This window comes from Ovis canadensis, chromosome 22 (assembly GCF_042477335.2).
Source record: "Ovis canadensis isolate MfBH-ARS-UI-01 breed Bighorn chromosome 22, ARS-UI_OviCan_v2, whole genome shotgun sequence".
NCBI classification, from domain to species: Eukaryota; Metazoa; Chordata; class Mammalia; order Artiodactyla; family Bovidae; genus Ovis; species Ovis canadensis.
The window spans coordinates 54,039,383-54,051,535 of NC_091266.1; the positions used below are offsets into that span (position 1 = coordinate 54,039,383).

Consider the following 12,153-nt stretch of genomic DNA (forward strand, 5'->3'; position numbering starts at 1 on the left):
TTGCATCTGGCTCACTGGGGTTCAATGCCCGACCCATAGCTCCTCTAAACCCCTGTTTTTCAAGGGGTGCTGCAGTTTTCCACTTCCAAGGGGCCTTTCCCCTGGTCAGTGGCTCCAACAACCTTGTTTAGAGTAAATACCGTTCCTATTCTTTTGGTTTTCTAAACAAATTGGTAGTAAATTACATCATCAAGTATAGTTTTAATGTCATTTTAAGACTTCAAAGATTTTTATAACACTATTTACTCTTTAACCTTTCCTGGGCCTTTCTGGTTACATAATTACAAACAATTACTAGAATGCCCTGAGAAAATACAAAAGTGGTACAGCTATTTCATGCCTCTAAGTCTTCTCTTATGCCTGGAATGCTAATAAGAACTGGCATTAGCTGAGCATATACTACATGCCAGTGAAAAAGTGAAGGTCGCTCAGTCGTGTCCGACTCTTCATGACCCCATGGACTGTAAAGTCCATGGAATTCTCCAGGTCAGAATACTAGAGTGGGTAGCCTTTCCCTTCTCCAGGGGATCTTCCCAACCCAGGGATCGAACTCAGGTCTCCTGCATTGCAGGAGGATTCTTTATCAGCTGAGCCACAAAACTGCGTTAAATATGTCACAACATCTTTATGAAGTAGGTACGGTTATTAGCTTAACTTTACAGGGGAACCAAAGCATGGACTTGCCCAATTTCACACAACCAATGGCACCCTACTCCAGTACTCTTGCCTGGAAAATCCCATGGACGGAGGAGCCTGGTAGGCTGCAGTCGATGGGGTCACTAAGAGTCGGACATGGCTGAGCGACTTCACTTTCACTTTTCACTCTCATGCATTGGAGAAGGAAATGGCAACCCACTCCAGTGTTCTTTCCTGGAGAATCCCAGGGATGGGGGAGCCTGGTGGGCTGCCGTCTATGGAGTTGCACAGAGTCGGACATGACTGAAGCGACTTCGCAGCAGCAGCAGCAGCAGCAGTGAGCAGATAGAACTAAAACTCAGTCTGTCTGACCCAACACCAAAACTCAGTTCTTAACCAGTCTGCTGCCTGACTGAATGTTCTTCACCCCTACCCTCTTATCCAACCTTGCGACTCCTATTCATCCTTCAGAACCCTGATTCACAGTCATCTACTTTATGAAACTCTCCCTGACTCCCACAGCCTTTTCCTCTGGGCCACTCTGGCACTGTGCACACACCTCTTTTTCCTTCTTGATCACTGAAGTTATTTGCTATTGTGTCTGGCTTTCCACATGGGACTATGAACTTGCTGAGGTCAGGGAGCATGTCTTACGCCTCTTACCTGCCTGGGACATAACAGATGCTCAGTACATATTGCTCGGCCACTTGTTTGAAGAAAGGGATCATAAAGATTGTATTGTTATTTTAGGAAACATGGGACTCTTGCATTTCCTCATCCCTTTGGGACTTACTAATAACATGGCTATTATTTTAAAAGGCTTTCTAAGTGTGAGAGCAGGTTTTTCTCAGCCTTCTTCTTCAAGCTACCGTTTAGGAAAGGAGGCAGGCTCCCAAGTGTGGCAACCGTGTTCTCTGTCTGTCACTAATTCTCTCGTTCCACTGTTACAGGTTGCCCCTTTCTTTCCTGGTGCTCTCACCAGCCGCTCAAATAAAAAGCCCTAAGCACGCCACAGAGACAACAGACTGTAATTGCTGTTCTTCATTCGAGCTTAATGATTCTCTCCTCACAACTAACCCATAATTGCTGTTCAGAGTTCAGTGCATTCATTCAGTAGTAATGAACGGTGCATTCTTTCCCTCCCATATCTAATTTAAACGGTCTTTTTCTAAATGGTAGCTACGACATGGTGACAAGACAGTACATAAGCTCAGATTTCTGTTGTTATTAAGTACAAATATTTTGATAAGTGCAGCTAATATGAGATATTTCCGCTTAGCTGGATATGATACACATTGAAATATGACATCGGGACCATCTGTTCTTCATCATAAATATAAATGAAGTGATAATGAGCAAAACGTGATAAGGACTATCAGGATGATTGCACTCCGACGGCTTAATTTGGATCTTCATTAATCTAAAAATAAAACAATCTACAAATGACAAATGAACACACTTTGACGATGCTGTGCAAATATCTTTTAGGCAATGGACTCTGTTCTTGCCACTTAAAATGAGAAGTGAATAATGCAAAAAAAGATTGTTTTTTAAGCTCCCATTGAGTTCTCTGTTCAAATCATTAACACACTGTGTCCCGAGAGTCTGTATCAAATCTGAGTGTGGATATCTGGCCTCGTGGGGTGAAATAGAAGCAAAAAAAGACCTCAGTCCTGGAACTTGCTCACTGTGTGATCTCAGTCAAGTCACTTCACCTCTCTGAGCCTCCATCTCTTTCCCTCCACAGGTTGCAATGAGAACTTTCTGCTAGTCTGTCTGGCGCTCAACACAATAATGGTCCCCGTATAATACTCAGTAAATAGACCAGGAGATGACACCTAGCACACATGTACTGGGGCTTCCCAGGTAGCTCAAATAATAAAGAATCCGCCTGCCAATGCAGGAACCACAGGAGGCACAGCTTTGATCCCTGGGTCTGGAAGACCCCTCTGGAGAAGAAAATGACAACCCACTCCAGTATTCTTGCCTGGAGAACCTACGGACAGAGGAGTCTGGTGGGTTACAGCCCATGGGGTCACAAAGTTGGACACGATTGAGTGACTAAGCACAGCACAGCATGGGAGTCTGATTATTGGGTACCTCTTTCCAGTATTGTGCAGATTTCGCCAGGAGCACCGGGCTTTCCCCCAAGCGCATTAGCTCACCTTTTTCTCTTCTGGATGGGCTACGCCTGCCTATTGGCTGTAGGAGGAAAGAGGGCAAACTTCCACGACCACTCAGGTTCTACTGAGCACGTGCTTCAAAACCTGAAGAGCTATGACAGCACCCCTCCCAGCCACGCTGTCATCTACAAATTTCAGGCCTCTCTGGTGACAGCTCAGCCCCCGCACCCCACCCCCCAGCCCAATCTCCCACTTTCTGCTACTCCCTGTAGTATTTGAACCCTGAGAGGGCTTCCCAGGTAGCGCTAGTGGTAAAGAACTTGCCTGCCAATCCAGGAGATGAAACAGACGTGCGTTTGAATCCTGGGTTGGGAAGATCCCCTGGAGGAGGGCATGGCAACCCACTCCAGCATTCCTGCCTCAAGAATCCTATAGATAGAGGAGACTGGGGAACCATGAAGAGTCGCAAAGAGTCAGACACAACTGAAGCAACTTAGCTGCACAAGAGGGTCAAACAGGACTTAGCCCTGTTTGCTTAATTCTTTTCTTCCCTGGTTATCGAGGCTTCTACCTGCTGAGGTCTAGTGTGTGCCAGACACCATCCCAGGCAATTGACATGCATCAGAGTCACTTAATTCTACCAGCAACCCTGAACTGTCCCCTTCTTTTTTTTTTTCTTTTTTTCTTCTTTCTTGGCTGCACCAAGTCTTAGTTACAGCACACAGGATCTTTCTTTAGCTGCAGCATGTGGGATCTAGTTCCCTGACCAGGGATCGAACCCAGGCCCACTACACTAGGAGCACAGAGTCTTAACCTCTGGACCACCAGGGAAGTCCCTCCCCTCCATTTTATAAAGAAGAACGTGAGACTCAGAGCACTGAAATAACTTCCTCATTTCAGCTCTCAGGCCCTCCTCTACCCTCTGATCTCATCGTTACTTAGAGATCACTTACCCTGGGATGTGTCTTCTGACACCCCTTTTCTTCTCCCCAAACCTCAGTCTTTTTGGAGGCTGAGTCTTAGGCTCACACAGCCCAGGGACCGCTCATCTGCTCCTGGAGCTTGTATCCCCCTGTATTAGAGCCACCAACACCCTCACAGGACATTCCCACTGGACTTCAAGCTCCAAGTATAAATGCTAGGATTAAGAGGGCATCCGTGAATAAATAAATAAGCAACAAATGCATTGCCAAGGTCATGTAGAGGTCGTACATCGCTGTGGTAAAGCACACATTTGCAAGCAGAGTGCCTGGTACAGATCTGGCTCTCCATTCCAAGCTAGCTGGGTGTCCCTGGATGAGAAGCTTAACCCCCCTGGGCCTCACATTCATCATCATAAACAATATTAATAGCAACAGCTTCCCTGGGTTGTTCTGAAATTTTAATTAGCTAATATATGTCGACTTCTTAAAACAGTGTCTGGCATGTATCAAGAGACCAATAGAGAGTAGCAATTATTATTATATCATTATCATTATCCTCATCATCAGAGCTGTACCAGGCAGAGCTCTCCAAAACCCAGGGTTCCCTGGCCTTAATGTCCACACATGCTTTGCCTAAGGAAAAACCATCCAAATTGTAAATCTAAGGGGAAAAAAACTAAATGACTCAATTAAAACACTGTAGAAATACAAATAATAATAAACTTGGGAAAAAATGTGAACTTGCCTTTGATGGTACTGAGTAAAAGAAAGGATGAGCCTATTACTGCTTCTCAGCTGGCCTATCCATCGGGGTTCCTGGGGGCACCAAGGAGTAACAAATCCCAGGGCTGCAGAAAAGGCACAAGCCTGTCCCTGTGACCTTGTCCCCTCCACCATTGAACCCTTCTTCTTGCCTGAGGCCTGGGGGGTCCAGTGGATGATGAGGACAAAAACTGGACTGAGCCCCATGGATCACATCGCTTGCTCTGGGCAGAAGCCTCAGGGAACCCTCAACCATTATTACTCAACTTGTAGGGATGACAGCAGTCAAACCAAATCCAACAGCATTGTTTCAAAACCAACCCCAAACGCATACCTCTTGAAAGTCTTCAATAATGACCTTCCCATATCTGAGAAAGTGACTCCTCTCTCTTGCCCAAGCTAGCGTTTGTTTCCTGGCATCACTGGCTGGTGCCTCCTCTGGGCCTTTGCTCAGGCCTAGCCCATGCTCTCCAGGTCCTTCCTGCTCCTTCCCATCTTTATTGACCTTTTCCATCCTCCACAGCTCAGTTCGAGACACATCTGAAGTTTTCCCTGGTGTTTCACCCAACCTCTGAAAACCCTGAAAAGCTGAAAACCCTCTGAAAACTCTGAAAAGCTCCTCTGAAAACCCCACCAGTGACTCTGCTGTGGCACCTCTCAGATCTGGCCGGCGTGGTCATGTAACTTTTCACGTCTGTGAGCTGCATCCACAAAGAAAGCTTGAGCTGCTCCAGCACAATGCCTATCAGTTATTCCTCCAACACTATACTACTAGTATTACAGGCCCTGGATAGGTACGTGTGGACCAAAAGATTTGATTCAGTGCATGATGACACAACCCAGTGATGCTCAAAGAAGATTTGGGGGCGAAAACAAAGTTCATGTGAGACTGAGTGTTTGGAAAATCTTTTTTTGTGTTTCTAGTGGAAATGGCTTATGGCATGCTTTTACCACTTAAAGTCAGTGTTGTTTTCTTTCGCAGAGTATTTTGCCTCTGCTCACCATGTGTGAATGAATGACTCCGTAGCCTGTGGGAGAGGTGTAAGCCAAAGCCCAAAATGATGAAGTCAAGCACAGGAAGATATTTTGAGCTCTAATGAGTAAAATACATGAACTGCTTAGAGAGAAAGCATGCATAATTCACCAGCGTTCCACATGGCTATTTATCCTACGCAGAGCTCTGCTTATTTGGATGAAAAATACAGATAACACACTGGCACATCCCACAACTGACTAGATTCAGAGATGTTATCCTGTTTCCTAATGGAAAAAATACCAAGTAAATAGAGAGAGTGTGTAACAGATTACCAAGTTTTAATCATTGCTTTTTAAAAGTTCTACTCTTTTTTGGCAGGATGCTACATAAGTTTCAATATTCATTAAAACATCATCTGAAAATGCTGTGAACAAATTTTAAGAAGGAGAATATTGCTTTAATGATCTCTTTAAAGTTTAGTTATTCAGCTGTACCTTGACTCCCATGTGCAGTTAACTCATTATCACTCTTGTTAGGATAACACTTCTTTATAAATGCTCAAAACACTTAGATCTTGAAGAGGGTGTCTTAATGAGGGTGGAGTGTGGTAATTGTAGTTAAAGCTATCTATTTAGTATAAGCTACTGACATTTTGGTAATAAACTGAATCAACTAATTTTGAAAAAAAAAATGATAGTTTTTTCTATAGTTGAAGATGAGGACTTACTTCTGACCTTGCTCCCTTATAGAGAGTTTTTGATATTTCAATGTATAGCCATTAGAAGTTGTTAAAAGGAAACAAATGAAACCCTTGTTATTCCAGCTTCATGTTGGAATTGTTCTTCCTACCTTATGAAAAAATGTAAAGGAACATCAAAAGTCAGAGGGAACGCTGCTCATCACAAATACTGCAGGTTTCCTGTGAATGCAAGTCTGAAAGTTGGATTAAGAGCAGCTCTTCTGATGTGATGCTGATTATTTATTTTAAAAAGGTAACCTTCCAGTTTTCCGCAATTAACTATTTTCTTGAAGAACAATAGACACAGAAGAATCACACATCTACGGTGATTTTTTTTTTCAAAGAAAATAATTAGTACCCATATCAAAAAAGCTAATTCAGATTAATTAAAGAACACCCACATCAGTTAAATATAATACTTCCTTTCTCACTTAACTCTCTGTATACAAAGTGTTACTAAAAAGTGTTGGGCTTCAAGATAATAAAAAATGACAGTTGAAGGGTCTGGAGCTTGGAAGAAAACTTTAAGGTCTGTAACCATTTTAATTGCACATAATTATGGATAAGAAAGTGGAACAATTTAATTTCTGGGCCTTCATGCTATTAGAAGACTAATAGAACAGTATCAAAATTGGTTATTTAAGTAAAATTGCAAGAAGATGTTTTTCATTTCACAATATAAATGGAAATTAAATGAAATGTTGAATAACTTCTGTATCTTTTCATTTCTATGAGATAATAGTAATTCAAGTTCTAGTAGAAATTATTGATGGAGATTTAGAACAAGGAAAGTGAAACATACTTTTGAAATATTTGTTTTATTTCTTATTTTGGAAAACACAGAAAAATGTGATGAATAAAATAAAAGCCATCCTAATGTGTATAGAACATCTCTTGAAGAAAACAAGTAAAGGTGAATTGTTGTATATGGGGAGGAGAGTTGGAGAGGTCTGGGTAGGAGGAGTCTTCACTTCTACCAAACACCTTTTATTATGTTCGAATGTTATTTTTTAATTGAATTATATTAAGTCTTCAGGAAAATTTCCCTCATCTCACCAGAGATTAGAGTGCTAACTTTAGGGTACACTTCAAACATTTTTCTACAGATTCACATACTTTTTCTTTTTTACAAAATCAGGGTGTTTGCATATTTTATAACCTATTATATTCTGAGCTTTTCTTGTGCTATTAAGCGTTCTTCTGAACTTGTTGTTGTGAACTTGTTGTAACCCCATGGACTGAAATACACCAGGTTTTCCTGTCCTTCATTATCTCTCGGAGTTTGTTCAGACTCATGTCCATTGAATCGATGATGTCTGAAGCTTGACTACTAACGAGCTAACAGCATTCATTTGTGGATAAAACATTTATTTAACTAAATCCTCTCTTGTTGAGCATTCGATTTATCTTCCATTTTCCATTGATGTAAATGGATCTGCAGTAAGCATTCTTGTAATTAATTCTATAGCCTCCTGATTATTTTCATAGTTATAGCATGCAGATATATATCTTATGAAAATAGTAACTACTGATTTACTGAATCAAAACAAATAAATATTGAACTTCCCTAGTGGTCCAGTGGTTAAGACTCTGAACTTCCAGTGTGAGAGCTGTGGGTTAGATTCCTGGTCAGGAAATCAAGATCCCACATGCTCCTCAGTGTGGCCAAGAAAATATTTTTAAAAATAATAATAAATATTTCAGCACTTCTGATACACATTTCTGAAATCACTTGCAGGAAGAGATTATCAGTTGACTCTTTCACAGCAGGACATGAAAATGCTTTCTTTAGGGCTCTCTCCCCAGTACCAGGGTAGAGATTTGGGGAAAACTCACACACAGACTGGTTCTACTGAAATTTTCCAATCCAAACAGCCAGGAATTCCAAAAATTTTTTTTTCCAAAATCTGGATGTTTTAGGGAAGCTGTCATAGTAATGTACAAAATACATGTCTCTCTTTGGGACCTGGAATGAAATGGAATGGATTCTAAACTTCCTTCTCAAAAGACAAAGACTTTTCAAATGCCAAGAACTGGTTCTCTGTCTTGAAAGCTGCAAGTGCTTTTTGAACCCCAACGTTCCAGAACAGTAGGTCTGGTAAATCCATCACCCAAGGCTTCAGTCTTTGGTATCAAGAGAGAAATTAAGATTGAAGGTCATATATCCTCTCTAGGAAATAAACTTCCAATGATGCAGCTTATTCACTTGGGGGCCTCACTTCCCTTAATGGATCTGCCGCCTCTTCAGACCATCGCTTTTGGAAGATACAATAAAGCAGCAGAGTACCTTGGGTGTTGGCGTGGAATACTTACTGGTGATATTCCAATCTGCTTTTTAGCTTAGAACCAAAATGTATGCCTTTTTGATAATACATGTGTGCATGCTAAGTTGCTTCAGTTGTGTCCAACTCTGTGCGACTCTATGGATTGTAGCCTGCCAGGCTCCTCTGTCCGTGGGATTCTCCAGGCAAGAATACTGGAGTGGATTGCCATGCCCTCCTCCAGGGGATCTTCCCAACCCAGGTATGGAGCCGGCATCTCTTACGTGTCCCCTACCTTGGCAGGCAGGTTCTTTACCACTAGTGCCATCTAGGAAGCCCATGATAATACATGGGCTTGTTCAATAAGCTTATTCAATATAGATGAATTTTGAAATTATAAAAAAGCACAAAGAAATAAATATGCCTTTAATTCACCATTGAAAGCTAAACTTAATATTTCAGTATGTTTTGGTAACATAATACCAATCTTCTGTGTGTATATATATAATTATTTTGTAAATATGAGATAATATTATGCTTGCTCTGTTGTAACTTGCTTTTTCACTTAATATATCATGAACTGTTTTCCAGGTCACTAAATATGTTACAAAAATGTTTTTGATGTTTTACATCATTTTTTTTTCATCCATAAAGAAACAGATGTACCTTTTAAAAAAGTCAGCCCCCAACTGCTGCTGCTAAGTCGCTTCAGTCGTGTCCGACTCTGTGCGACCCCATAGAGAGCAGCCCATCAGCCCCTGGGATTCTCCAGGCAAGAACACTGGAGTGCGTTGCCATTTCCTGCTCCAATGCTTGAAAACAAAAAGTGAAAGTGAAGTTGCTCAGTCATGTCCAACTCTTAGTGACCCCATGGACTGCAGTGCACCAGGCTCCTTCGTCCATGGGATTTTCCAGGCAAGAGTACTGGAGTGGGGTGCCATTGCCTTCTCCAACATTTACTTCCAAATTTATCTTGAAGGTAAGTGCTCTCTTACCCATTTGAATAACATTTAGCGAATGCTCCAGGCACATGGAATGACTCGAGAGCTAACACGCAGTATTGTTTGAAAAGGCTGGATAAGGGTGAGGCCATTCATAAAAACATTCAATTAGTTGTACAAGGGAAAAATGAGAAAAAATTAAATCTTGAATGATTTTTATACTTAAATTACTCCACGATCACTTTGAAATTCTTGCTGCATTTTAAATAAACAAACTCGGGAAACAATAGTTGCCTTATTGATAATGTGCATAGTCTCTCAGTCGTTTCCGATTCCCTGCAGTCCCACGGACTATAGCCCGCCAGACTCCTCTGTCCATGGAGTGTTCCAGGCAAGAATACTGGAGTGGGTTGCCATTTCCTATGCCAGGGGATCTTCCTGACCCAGGGATCAAATCTGTGTCTCTTGGGTCTCCTGCATTGGCAGGTAGATTCTTTACCACCTCGCCATCTGGTAAACCCTTATTAATATGCCTTACTGACTTGGTGAATGCAAGGAAAACAGTATGGAATCTAATCAACAAGCCCACACTCACAGAAAAGACCTTGTTCTCACATCAAAATATAAACGAATTCCTGTACACATATATGTTTTAAGTAAAAATAAAATATTTCAAGTATAGTCAACATATGTCATCTTTTGGGGCTTCTCTGCTGGCTCAGTGGTAAAGAATTCCCCTGCCAGTGCAGGAGACTTGGGTTCAATCCCTGAGTAGGGAAGATCCCCTGAAGAAGGGAATGGCTACCCACTCCAGTATTTTTGCCTGGGAAATACCACGGAGAGGGGAGTCTGGTGGGCCACGGTCCATGGTCGGTCACAACCTAGCAACTAAACAATAATAACAGCTCTGTTAACTCAGCACCAGTTTCTCCTTTTGAAGTCTAGTATTGTCCTCTATTGAAATTCCAGGATGTCAAATCCTAGAAAACGATGCTGTGAAAGTGCTGCACTCAATATACCAGCAAATTTGGAAAACTCAGCAGTGGCCACAGGACTGGAAAAGGTCAGTTTTCATTCCAATCCCGAAAAAAGGCAATGCCAAAGAATGCTCAAACTACCGCATAATTGCACTCATCTCACGTGCTAGGCTTCCCTGGTGGCTCAGAGGTTAAAGCGTCTGCCTGGAATGCAGGAGACCTGGGTTCGATCCCTGGGTCAGGAAGATCCCCTGGAGAAGGAAATGGCAACCCACTCCAGTACTCTTGCCTGGAGAATCCCATGGAGGGAGGAGCCTGGTAGGCTACAGTCCATGGGATTGCAGAGAGTCGGACACAACTGAGCGACTTCACTTCACTTCACGTCACTTCACATGCTAGTAAAGTAATGCTCAAAATTCTCCAAGCCAGGCTTCAGCAATACGTGAACCATGAACTTCCAGATGAAAAGGCAGAGGAACAAGAGATCAAACTGCCAACATCCACTGGATCATCAAAAAAGCAAGGGAGTTCCAGAAAAACATCTATTTCTGCTTTATTGACTATGCCAAAGCCTGTGACTGTGTGCATCACAATAAACTGTGGAAAATTCTGAAAGAGATGGGAATACCAGACCACCTGATCTGCCTCTTGAGAAACCTGTATGCAGGTCAGGAAGCAATAGTTAGAACTGGACATGCAACAACAGACTGGTTCCAAATAGGGAAAGGAGTATGTCAGGGCTGTATATTGTCACCCTGCTTATTTAACTTATATGCAGAGTACATCATGAGAAACGCTGGGCTGGATGAAGCACAAGCTGGAATCAAGATTGCCGGGAGAACTATCAATAACCTCAGATATGCAGATGACACCACTCTTATGGCAAAAAGTGAAGAGAAGCTAAAGATCCTCTTGATAAAAGTGAAATAGGAGAGTGAAAAAGTTGGCTTAAAGCTCAACATTCAGAAAACTAAGATCATGGCATCCGGTCCCATCACTTCATGGCAAATAAATGGGGAAACAGTGACTGACTTTGTTTCTCTGGGCTCCAAAATCACTGCAGATGGTGATTGTAGCCATGAAATTAAAAGACGCTTACTCCTTGGAAGGAAAGTTATGACCAACCTAGACAGCATATTAAAAAGCAGGGACGGACTTTACCAACAAAGGTCCGTCTAGTCAAGACTATGGTTTTTCCAGTGGTCATGTATGGATGTGAGAGTTGGACTATAAAGAAAGCTGAGCACTTAAGAATTAATGCTTTTGAACTGTGGTGTTGGAGAAGACTCTTGAGAGTCCCTTGGACTGCAAGGAGATCCAACCAGTCCATCCTAAAGGAGATCAGTCCTGGGTGTTCATTGGTAAGACTGATTTTGAAGCTGAAACTCCAACACTTTGGCCACCTGATGCGAAGAGCTAACTCTTTGGAAAAGACCCTGATGCTGGGAAAGATTGAGGGCAGGAGGAGAAGGGGATGACAGAGGATGAGATGGTTGGATGGCATCACCGACTCAATGGACATGGGTTTGGGTAAACTCTGGGAGTTGGAGATGGACAGGGAGGCCTAGTGTGCTGCGGTTCATGGGCTTGCAAAGAGTTGGACGTAACTGAGTGACTGAACTGAACAGATTGTCCTCTAAGAGCTAAGGGTAAGAAATACACGTCTAAATCCTTAGCCACACAGAAAAAGCACTACTTTCACAAGAAGGTTTCAAAAGAACAAAATAGTCAAGGCTCATCTTTTTATAATCTTCTGCTTTTGCCAACTTTTTAAGTTGATTGAATGATAACCACTTAATAACATCGGGTAAGAGG

General features: G+C 42.2%; 1 non-coding gene across 1 annotated transcript; it reads left to right on the forward strand.

Moving 5' to 3' along the window:
• The first annotated feature begins 10,511 nt into the window (after positions 1-10,511).
• Positions 10,512-10,584, forward strand: TRNAS-GGA (transfer RNA serine (anticodon GGA)). Its single transcript has one exon. It is a non-coding gene; the product is annotated as a tRNA-Ser (tRNA).
• Positions 10,585-12,153: the final 1,569 nt, after the last annotated feature.